Source organism: Crotalus tigris, unplaced genomic scaffold (assembly GCF_016545835.1).
Source record: "Crotalus tigris isolate CLP2741 ecotype Arizona unplaced genomic scaffold, ASM1654583v1 scf7180000023746.1698619, whole genome shotgun sequence".
Taxonomy (NCBI): Eukaryota; Metazoa; Chordata; class Lepidosauria; order Squamata; family Viperidae; genus Crotalus; species Crotalus tigris.
In genome coordinates, this window is record NW_024100155.1 from 955,440 (window position 1) to 968,816 (window position 13,377).

At 46.6% G+C, this 13,377-nt stretch overlaps 1 protein-coding gene across 15 annotated transcripts in view; it reads left to right on the forward strand.

The window, feature by feature from the left end:
* DNM1 (dynamin 1) overlaps positions 1 to 13,377 on the forward strand; it is a 64,966-nt gene that overhangs the window by 37,444 nt on the left and 14,145 nt on the right. The gene's annotated exons all lie outside the window — the stretch shown is intronic.

A 13,377-nucleotide genomic window follows, 5' to 3' on the forward strand; every position in this document is an offset into this window, starting at 1 on the left:
GTCATCACTGCTAGAAAGGGAATGGGATTGGAGGAGGAGGAGGAGGAGGAGGAGGAGGAGGAGGAGGAGGAGGAGGAGGAGAAGGAGGAGACAACTAAGGGGTTCTTGGTGCTCTCTGAGCTGGGTTATTTCCTTGTGGATATTTCATTACCCAACTGGATATCATTAGGGCATCCTCAGAAAGTGGAAAAGGTTTACACGCTCAACCGAAGGATTGTGAAAAATTGTTGTTGTTGTTGTTGTTAATTGCGAAGTCGTGTCCGACCCATCGCGACCCCATGGACAACGTTCCTCCAGGTCTTCCTGTCCTCTACCATCTTCTGGAGTCCATTTAAATTCACACCTACTGCTTCAGTGACTCCATCCAGCCATCTCATTCTCTGTCGTCCCCTTCTTCTATTGTGAAAAATAGGATTGGTGTATTTGCCCCTCTTTTGGAGGTCTAGAAGGAGCAGAAACCGAGTCTTTGGTTTGGGGCTCAATTTCACTCCCCTTGCAGAAAAGAAGGAGACACATCTGGGGAACATTAGCCAAATACCAGCCGTTTCCCACAAAGGTTTCTTCCTTCACCCCCCCCCCCAGTCTTCTCTCTCCCCCTCCTCAACCTTCATCCTTAGAAGAAGACTGAAATGCAAGCCGATCTTAAAGGGCCCCAGACAGCCCCCCCCCGTGGAAGGATTTTTCTCTCTCCCCCCTCCCCTCCGGAGGAGACGACGTTAGAACCATGTGGGGGTGGAAAAATGACTCCCAGCTCAGCCCCTGGATCCAAAACCCATCTTATTTTTGGAATTATTTCTGTTTTCTTTGCCGCCCCCTCCATGCCCCCATTTCTCCATAGTTTGATTTGTGGAGAGAGCCCAGGACAGGGTTGATCTGCCCCTCCGATGATTTTTAGGGATTGCAATGGCTTCCTCGAGGCTCAAATCTATTCACGGTTTGGAAATCTAAAAATAAAAGGGGTGGGGGAGGGCTTTCATTGCCCCACTCCAAGGCTCTGAGATATCATGGGAGCTTGCTTCCAAGGTGAGGGTATGCCCCTGGTTACCATCCGTCTTAACAGAATTGGAAGGGACCTTGGAGATCTTCTAGTCCAGCCCCTTGCCCAGGCAGGAGACCCTATATCGTTTCAGACAAATGGCTGTCCAGCCTCTTCTTCAAAACTTCCAGTGTTGGAGCACCCGCAACTTCTGGAGGCAAGTCGTTCCACTGATTAATTATTGTTACTGTCAGGAAATTTAACAGAATAACAGAATTGGAAGGGACCTTGGAGGTCTTCTAGTCCAGCCCCTTGCTCAGGCAGGAGACCCTACATCATTTTGGACAAATAACGGAGGGGGGCGGACTTCTAGCCCCATATGTCTTCAGCTGCCTCCGGGTCACTGTGTAGCTGAGTAAGGAAGCTACAGCTGCAGGAGCCCAAGAATAAAAGAGCTGGAAGGGACATTGGAGGTCATCTAGTCCAGGCCTTTTCAACCTTTTCGCCCATTGTACTACTTTTAGGATACGGCAACATCCGAGTACCACCAGTTGCCTAGCAAGGTGTCAAACACTTGATGACCCAAAAAAAAAGGAAGGAAAAAAGTGATAAAGTACAGGTAGTCCTTGACTTACAACAGTTTGCTTAGTGACTGTTCAAAGTTGCAATGGCACTGAAAAAAGTGCCCCCCAAGTCACAGCCGAGCAAGACACCTGCCTGCCCGCTCAGTGGCGCTCTTCCTCCTGTCCGAGGTTTCCATTGTTGTGAGCATTTCTGTTGAGGATTGGCAGCAGGGGTGGGGTGGGGGGGTGTTTGGTTTTTATTCCCCCGTCTGCTGGGTGGTTGCAGCAGGTTTTGGTCACTTCACATGACCCTGGGACACTGTGACCGTCATAAATATGAATCAGTTGCCACGCATCTGAATGTAAATCACAAGTCCCTGGAGATGCTGCAACATTCCAGCTGATCGGCACTTCTTCTGGGCTCAGCAGAAGCACCAGGATCAGCACCGAGCTCCAGCTGGAGCCTGACGCTGATCCTGTCGCTTCCACTGAGCCCTGACAGCCCTGCAGCTCCAGCCATCTCTCGCTCAGGCTTGTGCAGTGCAGCCACCAGTTCAGCTCATTCCCCTCCTCCACTACTTTTCTAATATGGTCGTGTACCATCTGCCAGGTGCCAATGGACCACAGGTGGTACCCGTACCACTGGTTGAAAAGCCCTGTTCTAGTCCAACCCCCTGCTCAAGCAGGAGACTCTGTAGCATTCTGGACAACTGACTGTCCAGTCTCTTTTTAAAAGCCTCCAGTGTTGGAGCACCCACAACTTCTGGAGGCAAGCTGTTCCACTGGTTAATTGTCCTCTCTGTCAGGAAGTTTCTCCTTAGTTCTGGGCTGCTTCTCTCCTAGAACTAAGGAGAAATTTCTTGACAGTTAGAACAATCAATCGTCTTCTATCATGGAGTTTCAAACCCTAATTGCCTTCCAGACAGGAGGGATGAAAAAGGGACCTGAACATCATAAATAACTCACTAAACTCACTAAAGCAACAAGGGTGGCCTTCTGTAGCAACTCCGTCTGTGCCTGGTTAAGTTACACAGGATGTCATGGCCCAGTCTTTGAAAGTTGTATTTGTGAATCATCAGGGTCTCCTTAGCCGAGCTCAACCGGCCTAGAAGCTAAGCGGGATCTGACCTGGTTCGTACCTGGAGGGGCAACCCCCAAGCCCTGTTTGGGATGTAGCCTCTCCTGGAAAGCAGACAAAACAACCCTTAGTTGCCAGCAAAACAACCTAGACACAAGGACGGAGGTTCGTTCTCCGAGCTTGAGGGTTGGTTCCAAACGTTGCGTTACCCCACGAGGTAACCTCTTCGGCGGAGTTTAGGGGGTGTCCGTGTTCTTCGGTTGATAAGGGCTTCCGGTGTGGGTGTGTCGAACGAGGGTCTTGTGACAGAAAAGTTGGAAAAGTGTAACTTTGACGGCTTGGGGTTCTGGGCTTTTTCAGTTTGGGAATAAATATACATTTCCAAAGTGGGAAGACGTCGACATTTAATGAATAAATAAAAGACCTTCCTTGCGCGATGTAGGAAATACAGAGGAACGTGTGGTAAAAAAGGTAGGACTTCTAAATGCAGGGGTCCTCAACCTTGGCAACTTTAAGACTTGTGGACTTCAACTCCCAGAATTCCTCGGCCAGCTTTGAAGTCCACAAGTCTTAAAGGTTGCCAAGGTTGAGGACCCCTGATCTAATGGACCTTGAGCATTTATCTGTTCCGTTGCCGACTTTAACACATAGAAGAGCAAAGCATGCCAGAGATGGTGGGTTGGGAGGGCGAGAAAAAAGGACAACTAGAGGGATGAATTTGAGGGATTCAAATCAAGAGAGAAGTTGGTCAAGATGGGGGAGACTTCCCAGCGGTGGAGTCCTCTCGAAGAGCAACTGCTGGGACAGATGGACAGGAATATTAATGCCATTTTGTTTCCACCGATGGATTTGCGGATCCAGAAGGTGGGTCTTTGCTACGATCCAGGAGAGTCTCTTCTGAGGCTGACTTGAAAAGGCATCTGATCCGTTACACCTTAAACAAGAATGTCCATTTCATCTTCTCTGGACGATGCTCCGTGAACCGAACGAGATTTATTTCTGGATAGGCTCGTATATACGATGGTGATAAAATTGGAGAAGCAACTTACTGGCCAGTTAAAATATCTGGGGCTTCAGTTTCTCCTCTGTCTGGCCAGTTAGACACTTTAGAAATTGTACTTCAAAAGCTGTGACACGCCTTTTCTAACTAGGACTTTGAATTATTCTAGAATGAAAGGATGGGGATGAAAAAAAACTCCAAATAAACCGCGGAAAGTTTCAAGGGCTGCGTAATTTGGAAATCAGAACACCAAAGATGTTTCTTTTCGTCTGCCAATTTTGTTTTAAAAAGAAGAACAACACAAGGGATGTTTTTTTTTAAAGGATACTCAATCGCGTATTTTTTTTTTTAAAAAAAAAACTGAAATCAAAATCCAATTTATTCCAGGCAATTCTAAAAAAAAAGAGAGAGAGAGAGAGAAAAGTCAAACCAAGTTCCTTCAAATCATCCCGTCTCTCTTTCCCAGGTTCTCAAGAGCCTTTCAGTTGATGCTGGTTTTGTTCTCTTGGCCTTTTGAGTCTCTATAGTATCCTTTAAAAGAGAGAAGGTCTTTAAGGGAAGAACTTCCAGTTTAAATTAGAACAGGGAAATGCCTGGTGGCCATACTTACCTTGCAGATCTTGGACACAGGGGACAAAAAGTCCGATTTGTCGGTAAAGGCCCATAAATAGAGGTGCCTTTGTCTAACGTTGGTGTCTAGCTTCAACGGCCTTGCATGAGCTGGTGTCTTCTGGAGAGGTTGGTTCAAGATACGCAAAGACCGCTTGGTGAGACGGGGGTCTTCTCCTCTCCTCCTTCTAGGTAGGACCCATGTAGCTTTCGAGACGGGTGCATCTAAGGCAGACCTCCGCCCCAAATTCTTGCTGCTTGCTATCAAGCTTGCATTACCTTCCCCCCCACACACACACACACAAGAAAGAAAGAAAAAGAAGCATGCTAGACAGCAAAGTGACCACTTATTAAATCACTCTGGGTCCCTTCAGATGGACTAGAACCCTTCCACCCAATCCTACACTCCTCCCTCGCTTGGGAGTAGCCAGGTAGAACTAAAGTCAGCTCAGTTAGTGGCCACACAGAGTTGCCCTTAAATTTCCCCCCCTGCCAATCTCATCATCTTTCTTTGTCCGCCCTGAAAACCATCGCAAGCAACTGACCCACAACCCACACAAGCAATCCAGCCCCTTGGGAGAATGCTAGCTGGAGCTGCGGACTCCAGGTGATGATGGGGCACTTTTTTATTTTGGCTTTCAACCCTTCTTCCCAACCGCAGGGATTATCCTGCGTGGGTCTTTCTGCATTTCTCTCCCCCCCCTTCATCTCCCACCCTTTACCTCTTCCTCTCTCCCCTCGCTCGCCTCTTTGGCTGTCCCTCCGTTCCCAAGGGCTGAGCAAGCTATATAATCAAGTCTTTCCACAGTTAATTTTTTACAAAGCTCCCCTGATTTATTTATTTTTTTCCCCATCAACGTTGCCGTGATTCCGAAAAGCTCGCCAATCTCTTAAAGACGTTCTTCTACTTATATCGATATGAAATAGCTGGAAGATGATCTGTCACCCTGGGTATAAATATCTCAGATTGGCATCCACGCCGCCCAGGTACTTAGGGAGACCTGACTTGCAAGGGTGGAGAACTACACGGCAGGTCGAGTGCAGATACAAGGGCTGTATGCACAGCACGACGACTGAAGTGGCCTGCTCCCTACTAGCAGTGGAAGCTCAGCAATCTTCAGCCCCTTTTTCAAAGATTTAGGAAAGACGCCCCAAACATCTGGAAGAGACTTGGAAACCAGCCCTGCGAAGGAGCGGGCTGGGTTAGAAAAATAAGGCATCCATTTTTTCTTTTCCCATGCTGACACGCTTGCAGAAGAGGGCATCCTTTTAAAACTGCAGAAGGAAAATTCATTGGGGGCTACGTGATCCTAAGATACAGTGAGGGAGACCGGGCTCGCAAGGGTGGAGAACCCCACGGCAGGAAAGAGAGAGAGAGAGAGAGACGGACAGTTGAAAGACAAGAGACCAATTTGAGACAGGGCAGGGGTCTCTGGGGAGGCGGAGGCTGGCGTGCAGCTGGGGTGCTCCTCTCCGTCCCGCAGCGTGGTGGCAAGTCGAAGCTGCTGCATATCCCAGCCCAGCCTAACCAATGTGCAGACTACTGTACAATCTCGTAGTCCTGAACAGGTAGTCCGAACACTGGGTAGACGGAGTGGATCTTCTCAGTCCAGGCTTTTGGTGAAGAACGGAGCGCTGGGTTCTTTGCTCCCCCAATCCTTTTGCCCCTTTGGCAAGAAATCAAGGGGGGGGGAGAAAGAGAAAAGAGAGAGGCGTCAAAACAGTCCCTAGAGAGGTAGAAAAGGGATAGATAGAAGGGGGTAAGGGAGATCAAATCTGGCATCCAGAGATGGAGACTTACTTGGGCAGAGAAGAAGTTTAAGGATGCATGTGGTCCTTTCTGCCTTCAGCTCTTGAGATCTCCAGCTTTTTTCCTTCTCTAGATGATTCTTCTTCTTCTTCTTCTTCTTCTTCTTCTTCTTCTTCTTCTTCTTCTTCTTCTTCTTCTTCTTTTCTTCTTCTTCTTCTTCTTCTTCTTCTTCTTCTTCTTCTTCTTCTTCTTCTTCTTCTTCTTCTTCTTCTTCTTCTTCTTCTTCTTCTCTCCTCCTCCTCCTCCTCCTCCTCCTCCTCTCTTCTTCTTCTTCTTCTTCTTCTTCTTCTTCTTCTTCTTCTTCTTCTTCTTCTTCTTCTTCTTCTTCTTCTTCTTCTTCTCCCTCTTCTTCCTCTTCTTCTTCTTCCAAAGAAGGTTGGAAGGAGAACGCAAGAAACAAACAATTTTTTTAAAAAAAATCCTTAAACAAGTAAATAAATTGCCAGTTAAGACACAAATGCAAACCGTCTCCTGGTCTTTGGCCAATTCTTTTGGGCCCCAACCATCCACATCACGTTTTCCACCCAAAGTCTTGGGACGTTTAGGGAGATTTTGAGAGGAGCGGGGGGGGGGAACGTTGTCCAGAAGAACCCCACTTCTCTTGGCATCCCAAGCAGATGGTCAAGGGATCCCGCTGTTCGGTCCTCAAGCTGGCCGCAAAGTTTGTTGACCCACCTTGGCCGGTAGCCTGTGCCGCTCGCCTCTGGCGACCACGCGCCGCCGCGCGATCTGCCTCCCCCTCCTTTGTGGCCTCCCAAGCGCCCCCCTCCCCACCCCCAGCATCTGGCACTCAGGCCTCCTCCCTTCCTCCAGCCTTTGCACCCTCCCTCCCTCCTTCCTTCCCTCTTGCTTCTTCTCCTCCTCGGATTCTGTCTGAATTGACGTGGCAGAACTTACTCCAAGGAGGAGCTTGTCAATTGCCAGGAAGGTCAGAGTTCGAGAAGAACCAAGCTGTCTGGTGGAGAAGGATGGTGGGAGGGGGGGCGGAGAGAAAGCCTCCCCACCTTGGAGGGAGCCTGGAGGGATGTCATCCTCCCCTTTGGTGCATAGCTTCCATGTAGTGATTCCAGATGTTCCTTGGGCCTTGCACTCTGCTTCCTCTCCGAGGCTGTCAGGGATAAAGAGGGCTTTATGTGTGATGCACAGACTCACCAGCACACGCCAGAGAGAGAGGGGGGGGGGAGAAGCAGAGCCCGCCAATCAGCCAAAACGGAAAAGAAACCAAATAAATAGAAAGTCTGGAAGGACGCCCGTTGACTCCCTTGCCCTCCGCCGAGGACTTTTGGCTGGTTTCATCCTCACATTCTTCTTCTTCTTCTTTTTAATGCTCCTTGACTTTGGAAGAGGTGGGATTGTGGGAAGACATTTACCAGATTGAAACATGCTGGGATGGGAAGGAAGAAAGAGGCCAACCAGTTCAGAAATAGGGATCTGTTGAAGGTCAACGTTGCCTCCATTAACAACATCTGGGTGTCGACAGGTTTTCCCACCCCAGGGAATATTTTGCGAGGAGAACCTTAGAGCAGACCCACAGCCTTCCATAGCTTCCTTTGTAGGACTTCCCAGTAGCTTTTAGGACCTCCGCAGAGGGCGCACGCACAACCAGGAGAACATTAGGATCTTGGCAGACTTGAACGTTGGGCGCTATCTTAACAAAATGAAATTCAAGGATGAAAAAAGTGAGGGTCTACATTTAGGCAAGAAAAACCAAATGCACAGGTGTAGTATGGGGGGTACCTGGCTCAATAGTAGCAACTGTGAGAGGGATCTCGGAGTCCTAATGGACAATTCCTTAAATAGAAGCCAGCCGTGTGCTGCAGCTGCCAAAAAAACCAACACAGTTCTAGACTGCATTAACAGAGAATCAAGATCACATGAAGTGTTAATACCGCTTTACAATGCCTTGGTGAGGCTACACTTGGAATACTGCATCCAATTTTGGTCACCACCATGTAAAAAAGATGCTGAGACTCTAGAAAGAGAGCTGAGAAGAGGAACAAAGATGATCAGGGGACTGGAGGCTAAAACATATTAAGAACGGTTGCTGGAATTGGGTATGTCTAGTTTAATGAAGAGAAGGATGATGGGTGACATGATAGCAGTGTTTAAGTATCTTAAGGGTTGCCCCAAAGAAGAGGGAGTCAAGCTATTCTCCAAAGCACCTTCTGAAGGCAGGACAAGAAGCAACGGATGGAAACTAACCAAAGAGAGAAGCAACCTGGAACTAAGATCAGAAGCAGGCAGTGATGTGAAGTATGGTGGCATTCCTTATCTGGACCATCTTAACGTGTGAAATGTAGGATAGATTAGAAGCCTTTGCTTTGGTGTGGCCTATAGTTGACCCTCTCCAAGACGGCCAATGTGAAAAGGGTCTGGCTTGCCTTCCAGCAGGCATCTCACCTGTTCTGGCCCAGGAACACGTCCAGACACATTGAACGAGTAGATTCAGGATCATCACGTTCACCCGCTCTTCTCATTTATTTACGTATTTATTTATCTACTTTACATAGTCATCCATCTCACGAGCAAGTGACTCATTGCAGAGAAAGGGAAGAGAAGTGGTCAACCCACCAGCATCCAAGAAGGAGATGGGTGGACATGTTTTTTTCTTCTTCTTAATGTGGTCATTATATTTCGCAACCTCCCATAAATCAGAGAAGGACGCAAAGATGTCTTTTTCTCTTTCCTCTCCTCCCTTCCAGATCATCCTTGGGCTACAGAATCGCTCACTCTCTTTTCTGGAAGGGCCAGAGGAGCTGCAGAGTCTCCTGGACTTCCTCAGTAGGGAGATGATCCGGCTAGAATTTCAAAACAGGGAATTGGAGAGATGGGATTATCTGATTTTTTTTTTTCCCCTACCTCAGTTGACCAGCTTTCCAAAAGACCAATGAAGAACTCAGTCCTTACTATACCTCATTCCTGTCTCCTTCACGGGTAGCTTCTGAAAGCAGCAGCTAACGTTTTCTTGAGTAACAGGGTTGGGAGGGACCTTGGAGGTCTTCTAGTCCAACCCCCTGCTCAAGTAAGAGACGCTAGACCAGGGGTAGGCAACCTTGGCTCTTTGATGACTTGTGGACTTCAATACCCAGAATTCCTGAACCAGCCATGCTGACTCAGGAATTCTGGCTGTTGAAGTCCACAAGTCATCAAAGAGCCAAGGTTGCCTACCCCTGCCCTAGACCATTCCAGATAAGTGGCTGTCCAGTCTCTTCTTGAAAACCTCCAGTGTTGGAGCACCCACAACTTCTGGAGGCCAGTTGTTCCACTGATTAATTGTTCTGTCAGGAACAATTAATCCGTGGAATGACTTTTGGAGGCTTCTGGACTTCTTGACTTGGCGTCTTTCCGTCATTCTAACTGGAAAGACACCTATAACCAGAACCGGGCAGTGATGTGAAGTATGGTGGCATTCCTTATCTAGAACATCTCGAGATGTGAAATGGAGGATAGGTGGCAATCCACGTTGGCCCCGTTTGCATTCTACAAATGCACCATGGAGCTCAGACGTTATGTTCCTCCTCCCTTTGGTTCCGTCTTGGTCCTAGGAGAAACACACACCTCTTGGTCCTAGGATACAACAGCGCTTCTTACGTATCTCACTTCACCCAAATCCTGCCTTTCAGAACCGCCAACCCTGGGACATCTTCCTGTAGCATGAACAATGAAGTGTGGCTTTCTGGTCCTTGGCCAAGAAGGGGAGGTCTGCTCCCTTCTCGTCGGCCCTAATCCTGCCGACAGACCCTCTCCCACCCCTCTCCAGGCTTGGTGGGGCTGCCCCACCACACGCACAAGGCAGACTGATTGCTAACACCTGGGCAGAAGGCGGCGGGAGAGGGGGGCAGCCCCTTTGAAAACCCTCTGGCCTCTCCAGAACTTTGCTTGCAAAACCCCGTCGCTTTCTCCTCTCTGTCGTTAGGCAATGAAGTCAGAGAACTTGATATAAAGCAGGCTGGGCTGGAAGGGGAGACAGGAGAGGCCAGGGGGGGTTGCAGAGACGGGGACGGGTGGGCTACACTGGAGCTTAAAAAAAAAAAAGAAGGCGAGTTTGATGCTGGAGCTGTGTGGTAGCTTCACCAGCTTCAGGTCAACCTGGAAACGTTTGAAATCTGTTCTCTCATCTCGGGAGTTTGTCCTGGGCTGAGTTGTCCAGACCAAACGTGGGTAACTTCAACTGATGTTTTGAAGGCCACATATATATATTTTTTTTGAAGCCTTTGAAATCGATTCCCCTGGCTCCGGGTTTGACCTTGTTTGGGTGGTCCAGACCTCTTGGCAAAACTTGAGTGTCTTCTCAGAGGTTTTGAAGGTCACGGTCTTGTGATGGAGCACGTCGAGGTTTTGGAAAAGAGAGCAGCCACTTGTAGGAAATCCAGTTGTGTATGAATTCAGACCGGGCTTTTAGCACAGGTCCCCCGCTTGGAAAGCTTTGCCGTACTGTGAACCAATCCCCACAATGCCATCAAACTCTAAATGTTGGTTTATATTGAAAGAGAGGGGGGAAATATTTAAATCCCCGAAAGAGAGTTGCATTCTCAGTTCAGTCCACTCATGTTGGGGATGTCCTTTTTCCTGTTCCTTAATTTTTAGAGGGTGATCCTTGGGCACCACATCGAAGCTACATGCAACCCCCCCCCAAAAAAAAACCTACATAAAATTACTGTACAATCTGACTTGTGGAATTAATTGATTACACGCCATCAAGTCTTATATTAAGTTGGGATCGGAGTTAGGGTTGGGGTTAGGGTTAGGATTTTTTAAAATAACATTCTTAATATTTAGCAAACAACATGTTGTCTGGGCATGTATTTAAAAAACAATGAATAATTATAAACGATATGTTAATTAATCGCTCAATAGTCTTCTTCTTACTAGTATATATTCAGTGTCACATATCATATTCCTTTCTCTCTGACTCTTTTTTTCTAGCCAGTGATAAAAATTATCCCATGTTCTAAAATACACTGGATCTTCTTTCTCTTTTATCTTTAAAGTCAGTCTGTCCATTTCTGCACGCTCCAAAATTTTCTCGATTAGTTCTTCTTCTTGTTGGTAGGTTTTCATTTTTTCCAATATTGGGCAAATACAATTCTTGCTGCGGTTAGCACATGTAAAATTAAATACCATGCAGTCTTTCTCATAATTTGCTCCTATTATTCCTAACAAAAATCATCCTGGGCTTAACATCTATATGTTTTTTTAGTCCTTTTCTCCAACAGAAGTGTACTTTGATTACACGCCCATCAGGTCTGGATGGACTCATAGCAGCTTACATGCAGAGAGGTTTGATTCGTGAAGACACACGTGTCTGACACATGTCTGCTTAGCTCTAATGCCTGGGGAGGAGAGTGAATTACTTAAAAAAAAAAGACACGTTAATGGAACCGAAGCATCCGCGGACTTTTCCTCTAGCCACTGGGTGCAATTCCGCGAGGCTTTTGCTGTCTGCAAATCTCTCGGTGCTTAGCTCTTAGAAAGAAGAGCTCAGACGCTGAGCTACACACACACACACACACACACACACACACACACACACACACACACACACGGGTGGCTGGGTGGGCAAGCTGGAAAAGGGTTGGAATTAATCAGTAACGTGATGTTTAGTTTGGAGGAGAGGAAAAAAAAAAATTCAAATGGGAAGTCAGCCGGCTGGGAAGCCAAATACCAGCTTTGCTGTTATTTTGAAGGACGCCTCTGGGCCTCCAGAAATTGAGAAGAAGGGAGGAGGAGGAGGAGGAGGAGGAGGAGGAGGAGGAGGAGGAGGAGGCAGCCCATAATTTGGCTTACGCAACCTCTTAGCTGCAACCCAGGAAAAAAAAAATGACAAAGCCGAGATGCTAAACATTTTCAACTGAGAAGAAAGTCCTTCCGTTTGCCTTCTGGAGGGTGGGTGTTTTAGGATGTCTCTCCTCCCTTAAAGTTGGAATGAGGTTCTAGCAAGGAGCAGGACAATCTGGGTGTCTTCCAGAAGACCTTTTTGGTTCTTGTCCTCTTGAGCTTCCGTGTGGCGCTCCAAATTCTCCATTTGACTTTGTCCAAAACGATACGTTTTTTTGTGGACTCCCAGCTCCATAGGATCAGGCTACGGCTTTGTGGTCCTTGCCAGACCTCTTGATGAACCATCAAACTTCTCTCCCATCTGGAAACATTTAGATGACCATCACTTTCTATGAAATGAGTTTGCAACACTTCACTTGGGTTCTTAATCACCAGGCAGACCAAGTTGGAGCTGCCAGGAAGCGCAGCTGAATAGTTGAGGTTTTGGAGAGGCTTCGGAGCAGGGAGATTTCCACCAGATTGGTCCTGGGAAAGGCAGACATAAATCCCCACCCCGTCCTCTTAGGGAGGAAGACAAATTGTCTGAGATAACCAAGATAGAATCAATCTTTGGACGATGCAAATAAGGGAAATGCTGTAGATCTGGATAAATCTCTTGAGTTGCTTTCTTGGTCTTCCTTCTCTTTCCAGCTTCTAGGCCAGGGGTCTTCAAACTTGGCCCTTTTATGACTTGTGGACTTCAACTCCCAGAATTCCTCAGCCAGCTTGCCTGGCTGAGGAATTCTGGGAGTTGAAGTCCACAAGTCATAAAGGGCCAAGTTTGAAGACCCCTGCTCTAGTTCAACGCAAATACCATTTTTAATTTTTTTGTGAAGCTTTTATTGTTTTTTTTCATAGTTCAATAGTATTTATTCAACAAACGTGTTGTCTGAGTTTATCATTCACTAATACAAATTTAATTCCTCATCCTTTGTTCTTCTCTCCAGCCACTGATAAAATAAATCCCAAGTTTGATAGTATTCTGTTTCTTCTTTTGCTCTCAACCTCAAAGTGAGTCTGTCCATTTCTGCAGATTCTAGTATTTTTGTAATTATTTCTGGTGGTATTTCTTCATTTTTCCAATGATTCTTGCCACTGTTATTACATGTAAAATCAAGTATATACTTTGTTTATCAATCTTTTCTGGCATTATAAAAAAAATCAGGCTTAAAATCTACATGCTTTCCCAACATCTTTTCTAGGCAAGTATGTATTTTTGTCCAGTACCTCTTTGCTTTAAAACATGTCCACCAGATATGATAATAAGTACCTGACTTACGTTTACATTTCCAACATCTATCTGACATATTTTTTAAACAGTTTTGCTAATCTTGCTGGTGATGAGTGCCATCTATAAAACATTTTATATAGCTTTTCTTTCTTTCTATAAGAAGTTGACATTGCAAATACCGTTTTTTAAATGTACATTTTATTCAAGTCTTGTTTCACTTGTATTTCTATATGATTTCTCATCTCAACAATGCATTCTCCCCAATAGATCCTTCAGTGGAAGTCCTTTCTTAC